Consider the following 9,564-nt stretch of genomic DNA (forward strand, 5'->3'; position numbering starts at 1 on the left):
CACTACTAACATGTTTTTAACTTTATATATATATATATATATATATATATATATATATATATATATATATATATATATATATATATTAAAACTAGTAATGGTGCACCACACACCAGGTGTGCCATTAGTAACCCTGGTTACTAATGGCGCATTCTTAGGTGGTGCGCCATTGGTAACCTGGGAGCAGCTAGATATTTTGGACAACCACCTACCACACTCACTTTCCCCACTTCATTCTCTCCACCTCCTCCTCCAAGTTTGTCTCGGCTGCCTCCTCCTCCTCACCTCATTTGCACCATAGATTCACCCAAATTAAGTGGTTAAATTTCCTTTTTTTGATAGGTAACTAAGGGGAAAGCTTTCTTTATGTTTTAGATCTACTTTTTGCTCCCTCCAACAACATGCACACTTTTTATGGCCTAGATCTACGTATGTTTGTGGTGTTGCATATGTTTGTGTTTGCAGGTACCAGTATTTGAAATGCGATAGTTGCCAATATTTTGCCGGAATGTTGATTCATTTCCGTTTCGGCGAGAATGTGGCACTATGCATTCTTTTTTGTCCTATTTTTAGGCAAAGTCATGCCAATTTTTTTTGGTTCTAAAATATCGTTTTGCTCTACCCCACAGGCGACCATGGTCCGCACGATGACCAAAGGCATCATGAATAGGTTTTTGAGCTCCACGAAGGCCGAGATGCTTCAAAAGAACAAGACGAAGATAAGATGTCCATGTCGAAGATGCAAGCTGAAGAACCTTATGGACCCAGATTTCGTACAGGTGCGGGACCACCTGCTCTTGCGTGGTTTCATGGATGGCTATCAGTGGCAAGGTGATGAAGATGATTATGAAGTCGTCCATGGGGGCCGGGAAAGAAATGAGGAAGGGCAGCAAGACAACCGCGGCGAGGGCGGGCGAGAAGACGAAGATTCCCTAAGACATGATCACGAAGTAGATGAAGTACACACTCATCATGTAGAAGATGCCGGAGATGATGATGAGGAAGATCAAGACGAAGGGCATGATCATGAAGATGAAGATGCTGGAGCAGACAATGATGGACGATCGATGGGCTGGGTGCAGGACCCTCATATTCAAGAGCTGCTTCTCAAGCAGACGGAAAACGCAAGAGCTGCCGCCCGAGAGAAAGACAAGCTGGATCCACTGGAGATAGACGCGGTTACTCCATTGTATGAAGGATGCAATCCCGAGGATACCCGCCTGAAGTAACGCTCATGGCTCTGGAGATGAAGGTAAAACACAAAATGGCCGACGCATGCTTCGACGAGAACATGTCATTCTGGCACGAACGTCTTCCCAAGGGGAACAAGTGCCCAACCAGTTTTGAGGAGGCGAAGAAAATCGTGTGTCCTCTGGATTTACCGCACGTGAAATACCATGTGTGCATGAACAATTGCATCATTTATCGGGACGAGCACACGGAGTCTACCATATGTCCGGTGTGCGGCGTCACTCGATACAAGAAGAGGAAGAAAGCTCCTCAAAAATTGGTGTGGTACTTTCTGATCACTCCTCGTTTGCAGCGGTATTTCGCGGACCCTAAGGTAGCAAAGCTCCTATGTTGGCACGCGGATAGGGAGGAGAAGAAGCGAGAAGATGACGGAAATGATCCGGAGATAAATAAAAAAGACAAGATGCTGAGTCACCCTAAGGATGCGAGCCAGTGGCAAGCGTTGAACTTCGAACACCCAGAATTTAGGGACGATCCAAGGAACATCGTGCTGGGAGCGAGCACTGATTACTACAAAAAAGACACATTCGTGACATTTTGGGCCGAACGAATTTTTTTTCTGTCATACATATGGCACTTCTATGACGATAATTGTGACAAAACCCGGTATCATCATAGATGTGGTGGGCTCCTACTTCTATGACAAAAAAATCATGACAAAAAATGGGCTTTCCATCCTGGGCGGGCCGGAGACGCAGCTGCATGACATTCTTTGGGCCGTCCATGACAGAAAAAACAGTGGTAGAAGCGAGGGGGAGGAAAATTTCGGGGAGTTGCTGGTTACGGTGGGAGGTCGGGGGACGAGCGATGCGCGTTTCTCTCGTACACGTATGCGCGTGTGTGCGAGGCGTTGGCTCTAACTGAACCCGAGCGAGGCGTCGGGCTCTAACTGAACCCGAGTGATTGCACTGTAGGCTACGCGTTACTGAACCCGAGTGATCGATCGATGGCTGTTAACTGAACCAGATGGAGCGATTCCTTTGCTACTGCTGCTAACTGAAGCCGATCGATTGGATGAACAGTGAGCATTGCGGGGGGAGGGGGGTGGATGAACAGTGAGTGGTGGTGTTGCCTCTGGATGAACAGGACCCCGTGGTGTGGAGGGCTGGATGAACAGTAGACAGTGGAGGGGTGTCCGTGGAGGGGTGGTTGAACAGGACCCCGTGGTGTGGAGGGCTGGATGAACAGTAGACGGTGGAGGGCTGGATGAACAGTGGGCGGTGGAGTAGCGCGTGGTGGAGGCTGGATGAACAGGAGCCCGTGGAGGCTGGAGGAGGTCGACGGTAGCCCGTGGAGGCTGGAGGAGGTCGACGGTGGAGATGAACAATATCCCGTGGAGTCCCATTTTGCGGTACGCCACACCCCTCCCGATGAACAGGACCCCTGTTTCGACCGTAGTGCTCCAACACAAGTCTGTTTCGTCCGTTTTGCGGTACGCCACACCCCTCCCGATGAACAGGACCCCCAATTCGACCGTAGAAGGTCCGTTTCCTCCGTTTTGCGGTACGCCACACCCCTCCCGATCAATAGGACCCCCATTTCGACCATAGGAGGTCCGTTTCCTCTGTTTTATGGTACGCCACACCCCTCCTGATCAACAGGACCCCGTTCCGAACGTAGGAGGTCCGTTTCCTCCGTTGAGCGGTACGCCAGGCCTCGTTTCCATTGCCTGTTCCGTCCAATCCGGTTGGCTCCCACGCGTTCCGTTGCCTCCCGATGAACACGACGCATTCCGTTGCCTCCCCATGAACACGACGTCGATGGTGTTTCTCCGTTCCGACCCAGCCATGTACACAAGCACTACTAGGGAAAAGCCTAGCAGCAGCACGGGTTTTGGCCCTCTCAGTAGCACGGGTACCGGCGCTACTAATAAGGCGCTACAGCTAACGTATAGCAGTAGCGCCTGTTGACCCACGCTACTGCTACTGATGAATAGCTGTAGCGCTTTTTGGAAAACTACGCTACTGATATTATCTGCAGTGCTTTTCAGCAGGAAGCGCTACTGGTAAGTCGGTGCTACTGCTAAATTTCCCCCCCTCGCTACTACTAGTTTTATTAGTTTTTTTCCTGCATATTTGTTTTTTATTTGTTTTGTATTTGAATAGGCTTTATACAATAATCTTTAGCATATCATCCACATACAAATGTAATCATAGCATATACATACAATTAGTCTCATCAAATCATGTCATCATCATAATCATCATCCAACACAAAGTGGTCTCTCGTCATCAATCTCGAAAATAGCGATACAAGTCTCGATTACTTGCAAATACATTGTCATCCATCTAAACAATGGTATACGCGAGAATAGCTATCACTTTGAGTACATGAGTTCGTATCCCTCTCTCGCATTAGCGTGAACCTAAACTAAGTACTGCGTGTCGCTCGGAAACCGAAAACCGGTACACCTGGGCCTGACACTCCGGCCACTTGTCGTATATATACTCCTGGCATAGCACTTCTTCGCCATCTATGATCTATGCACCTGCATCGTCACATGAGTCGATGATATGCAACATATATAGTTGAGCAACAGAAAGAGACAGACTTGGCAAAAATAGAAACAACATATCATAAGCATAAATAACAAAGTTCATCATACCCAAAATGACCTAACTAGAGTGATTTTCGCTAGTCGAGGAGGAGGACGGTTTAATTACATCACAAATAAAGTTTCACCGTGCATAACTCAAAGTTTTGTCATAAAAGAAAGTATGGACTAAATGGACACATTGTCATATATCGACAATCACTCCATCATGTCGTGCCATCCATCCATGTCAGGGAGATAGTCATTGAGCTTAGTGAAAGGCTTCATGTTGAGACGCTGAGAGGCTATCCATGTTCGGACGTCTTCCCGCGATATTTGTCCTTCTGCATGGAACATCCCTGTTTTTCTGACGACCTCATTCATGATGATTTGGGCAAGTTCGCGCTGGATGTTATAGAACTCAGCTCGAAGTCGATGATCCTCGATATCTCCTATGTCCTTTGCCCATTGCAGAATATGGGCATCGCCCGATCTAGGTGCCATGTGAAGGTTCTGGTGATCCCGTCTGTACTCCAGCATGTGGTGTAGGACATAGAATCCATCATTAAGAGAATCGTTCGGTTGCTGTATGCAGCAGAAGTCGGTCTTATGGCTGAAGGCGGCCCTGCCGCCCCTTCTCTTCTTGTCCCTAACCTCTCCACCCCTTGCTTGGTAGTAAAACATAGCACTGTCGAGAACATCTTTGATGTGGGTGTAATCCTTTTTGTGAATGTTCTTCGACGAGTCCAAGTAAAGAGCGTGGGAGAATCGGGGGTAGAGGATGACGAGGACGGCGCGCCCGCCGCTGCACAAAATAAGTACACCTCAAATTAATTAGCCTCCACTGTGCAAATGAATTATTGAAATCGAAGGAAGGATAGCAGCGCGGATGACTTACATGGGATGATAAGGCATGAGAATCGCCTCCTTGTCCTTATTGGCGAGCATGAAACAGACGATGTAATCCCATGCGTATTCACGATGCTGTGCACAGACTCCCAAGAAGCCCTCGTGCATGTAGTACAGGTCAGCGACACAGATAAAACGTATCTGCTCAACCCCAATGATGTAGTTCATGTGCAAGGCATAAAGGCGGACAAACGTAAAATCCAGCTTCTTCACGTGAAACATGTCGAATATGTAATCGAATCGGAGGAAGAACTTATCCGCGGGGAAGCCGTTGACGTACGACATTTGCCGCGGAACGTTAAACACGTAGAGTGGGTATCCTGGATCTTTCGAGGCGATGAGGCCTTCTTCTACCCGCAGCACATCGTCATGAAGTCTCCTTAGATCGCCGAATCTGGCCCGTAGCGCTGTTTCAGGTAGGATTGGTCGACCGGGGATATGCCATTTATCAGCATCGGGGATATCTACACGGTCCTGAAGCCGAGGCTGCTGAGGCGGCTGGATCATAGAATCAGCTTTTTTGCCTTTCCTCGCTCTCTTCCTAGGCTTCTTTACCACCGGATGGTCGTCAATAATACGTTGAGACGGTAATTCAGGCACCGACTCATGATGCTCAAACCCTGAGGAGGCGCCAGTATAGACATACTGTTCAGCGCCATCGTCATCCTCATCCTCATCCACGGCGACGTCATCAGCGACTAATGGAGCCACCTGCTTACCCCGTCCGCTATCACCCAACCCGACACCCGACGCTAATTGGGTAGGCGGGGTGTTGATGTTCATACCTTGCTGAGGCTGCATGCTCGTGGTTGTGCTCCCGGCCGCCTCCAGACGAAGCAGACTCTTTGGCCACAACAGGACCCACCCATTGCAACAATCACCAAGCCGCCGCGGGGTCTCGTCGTCATCCCCCACTAGTATTAGAGGAGGCAAATTCTCGTGGCCCGGTTTGACACTGGCCACGGAAATCTTGAAGACGTTCGGGGGGATTGACCGGCTGTGGAACAATGGTTCCTTCGGCTCCATTATCGTCCCCTTTCCCACGTCCACCTTCTGTTCGCCGATGGTGTACAATATGGTGCACGGGGTTTCGTCGGCCTGCAAAGAAAAGTCTGCGACGTGAGACATCCGAAAGGCAAAGAAAAATTGAGATTATACATTTATATTGAAGGGGGCCGGTGTGGCAGATACCGTGAGGGCGTCGAGCTCAGCCAAAGAGGAGGCACCACCGAGCACGTCCGGTGCGGGAGCCGATGCGGGAGCAGGTGCGGGAGCCGGTGCGTGAGCAGGTGCGGCTAAGAAGTCAGCAAGGGGAAAGTCCTCTGCATTTTTTTTCTTCTGGATTTTGCCTTGTCCAAGTGTAAACGCCCGTCACCAAGGAAGTAGATATATCTGCAATCGCCTGTTTTGCGGCAGCTACCGCTGTTGCGACTGTCTGAGATGATTTCTTCTCAACCACAATCTCAACCTTCTTGTCGATGCTTTCTTCAGTTAACCTCCGTCTTTCCTTTTTCTCCTCCGTGGTCTCACGGTAGTACTTCTTCCACGTGGCGCCATCTCCGACACCGTGCACGCGTCCATACAACGGTTGAGTATCCACCGGTTGTTGTCTCAATATGTTCAACACCCGGTTAAATGGAGTGTCCCACTTGGGTCTCGCCAATGCCTCAGACGGCGAGTCGCTTTCGGCCGCAATCCGGTGCTGCTCTCTCTGCAAAAGGCACAAGGATCGTTTACAAATATGACTAACGTGTGCAGTCGAATTGATCAGAAACTAAAATTACTAGCAGTCTCATGAACTGCGTAATGACCAGTGTTGTCTCGTAAACCTTCTTCACTGGGTCCCAACGGTGCCGGGCCCTCAGGACGTCACGCTCTTGCGGGACGGTGAAATCTGCCAAGGGGTCTGGGATGCCTAGACTTGCGGCTTCTGCGTCCTCCTTGGCCCATTTGGACCTCTTTCCGCCGTAACCACGGCTTCCGAGGTGGTGGGTCCCAATGTTCCTCTTTTGAAGCCCCTTCATGTACTTAGACTTTTCTTTGGCAGCTTCGGCCTCGCAAGCCTCCTTGAATATTTGAAACTGCTCTTCCGTGATTGTCGGACTATCCTTTACAATCTCGGAGTAGGGTTCCCCGTCGTTGATCTTTGCTTTCACTCGATTTTTCCAGGCGGCCAACGCGTTGCTAAACTTGGTCATGGCGTGTTTGTTTATCTTCTTCATTGCCGGGTCCTTGTCTGGATCTTCATAATCCTTCTCATTCCGGCCCGGGAACAAGAATATCTGGTGAAACTTCTTTAGGAGGGAGCTCCTCATATTTTCTATCTTCTTTAGATTCTCATCGTTGATGGTGGCGGTTGTCCGTATGATGCAGCCTATTTGATTGCCGTAGCACACACGCGCTTCCTCGGGCACCTTTGGCTCAAAATTGCCGTCGTCCACCTCCGTGACCACCAGTCTAGTAGTCCTGAGTTTTTTAGGAACCCGTTGCCTCTTTGCTTTTGGTTCTACACTAGCTCCGCTCCCTGAGGCAGCACCGGTCTCAGCGCCGCTCTCGATGCCGGTCTGAATCTCAGCGCCGGTCTCAGTCTCAGCACCGGTCTGCGTGTCGGTCTCAGCACCGGTCCGCGTGTCGGTCTCAGTCCCCGATGCCACCGGTGGGCCCAGCAACAACATCTGTTGATCGTCGGTAAGGCTAAAAAATTCGTCTACCGCCCGGTAGACGTCGTCGTAATCACTAGAACCCTGTCCTTCATCGTTGCTAGCCATGTTTCCTATGATCAAATCTAGTCAATTAATTCTAGACCTAATAAAATGAATAATGACATAAAAAAGGACTATTGTTTTGTAGGAATGTTGACTCCTTCCTGGTGTGGCAAATCCCGGGCACTCGATATGTCCTAGTTTGTAGCACAAGTCATGCCGAAATTCACGGGAAATTTCGACATGACCTTTGCTAAAAAGTGGACAAATCGAGAACCTGAAATTTGCCGGAACAAAAATGAATCAACATTCCGGCAACACATAGGCCACTCAGCATCATTCCCTGGAAACAACAAAGCCACTTGGGCACAATCGAACAACTTCAATGAAAAGATATAACATGACCACTTCAATGAAAAATAAAATTTGCCCAAATTCTTTTTCTTGAAAAATAGTGGTCTTTTCAAAAATCAAAAACCTTTGCCAATCTACTTAACCTAGCTTGTTAATCCAACGAACCTAATTAACCTACCTATTTAACCTAGTTAGTTAATCTAGTTTACCTAGATAATTAACCCTAATTAAACTAGTTAACACAACTAGTTCTCTGTCAAAGCCTAAAATAAATTTTTGCACTAATTAACCTGGATAATTAACCTAATTAAACTAGTTAACCTGACTAGTTCTCTGTCAAAGCCCTAACTAAGTTTTTGCACTAACCTAGATAATTAACCTAATTAAACTAGTTAACCTAACTACTTATCTGTCAAAGCCCTAACTAAATTTTTGCCCTAACCTAGATAATTAACCTAATTAAACTGGCTAACCTATGCATGAGAGAGAGAGGAGGGGTGGGGGCTTACAGATGATGGCTCCGGTGGTGGCGACGGAGGCAGTGGTGGCGAGGGAGGCAGGGGCGTCTCCGGTGACGGCGAGGGAGGCAGGGGCGTCTCCGGTGATGGCGAGGAAGGTGGCGTCGACGGCGGCTCCGGTGGCGTTGACGAGGCCGCATGGCTCCGTGGCGTTGGGGGCGGCTCCGGTGTCGTCGACGGCGCACGGCTCTGGTGGCGTCGACGTCGGCGGCGAAGTGGAGCGACGGTGAATCGGGGAGACGGCGGCGCGCGGGGTGGGTTGAGGGATTTGGGGGAGAAGTGGCCGGGGGGAAACGGTTTTTTGGTTAAGTCAAACTTAGCGGTAGCGTGTTTCGCAAAACGCGCTATCGCTAAGATAGCTATAGCGGTTTTTGCAAAACACGTTGCTGCTATAGCTATGTAAATTTCTTCCTTTTTTAATTTCCTTTTCTGTTTCTATAGCAGGGGTCTAGGACACGCACTGCAGCTACGTTAGCTATAGCGCCTCTTACAAACACACGCTGCTGCTATGCCTTCCTCCGATTTTTTGCTTTTTCGTTTATTTTGCTTTACATTTTATTTTTTCCTTTCTCCTTTTTCTATTTCTTTCATTTTCATTTACTTTTCTATTTGTTTTTCATCTTATTTTATTTCCGTTAGTAGTAGCGCTCTTCCCTGGAAACACGCTGCTAATTATGCCCTAGCGGTAGCCCGTTTCATCTAAGCCCGCTACTGCTATGCGTAGCCTATCATTCTGCCAATGGGAATATTAGTAGTAGCGCTTTCGCGACTACCAGCGCTACTGCTAAGTTTGTATCTGTAGTGCGGTTTCTCTTAAATCGCTACTGCTATATAGCACTAGCGCACTTTTTTGACCCGCGCTGTTGCTAAATTTCTGTGTATAAGGTTTTCCCTAGTAGTGAAGCCCTGGCCATACGTATGCGCGAGTAGGTGTTTGAGACCCTGCCCGTATGTACGTACGTGGAAGTATTTTCTTTCTTGCACCCTCGCCGTTGTACGTACGTATACATGCTACGTGCGCGCCTCTACTACGACACGTGCGCGCCTCTACAACGACCAGTATGTACGTACACATTTGCAACCAGAATGACAACGCTACGTACGCTTCGACCAGGTGGGTCCCGACTGTCAGGCACTTCCTTGCCTGCGAAGATGTAGCTGGTGGGTCCCAACAGTCAGGGGGCGAATCTTTTTTTTTTGCCCGGACGCACTTCCTTGCGTGCGAAGATGTAGCTGGTAGGTCCTAGCAGTCAGGGGGGCGAATCGTTTTTTTTGCCCAGACGCACTTCCTTGTGTG

The sequence above is a fragment of the Triticum aestivum genome, chromosome 7B, assembly GCF_018294505.1.
Source record: "Triticum aestivum cultivar Chinese Spring chromosome 7B, IWGSC CS RefSeq v2.1, whole genome shotgun sequence".
NCBI lineage: Eukaryota > Viridiplantae > Streptophyta > Magnoliopsida > Poales > Poaceae > Triticum > Triticum aestivum.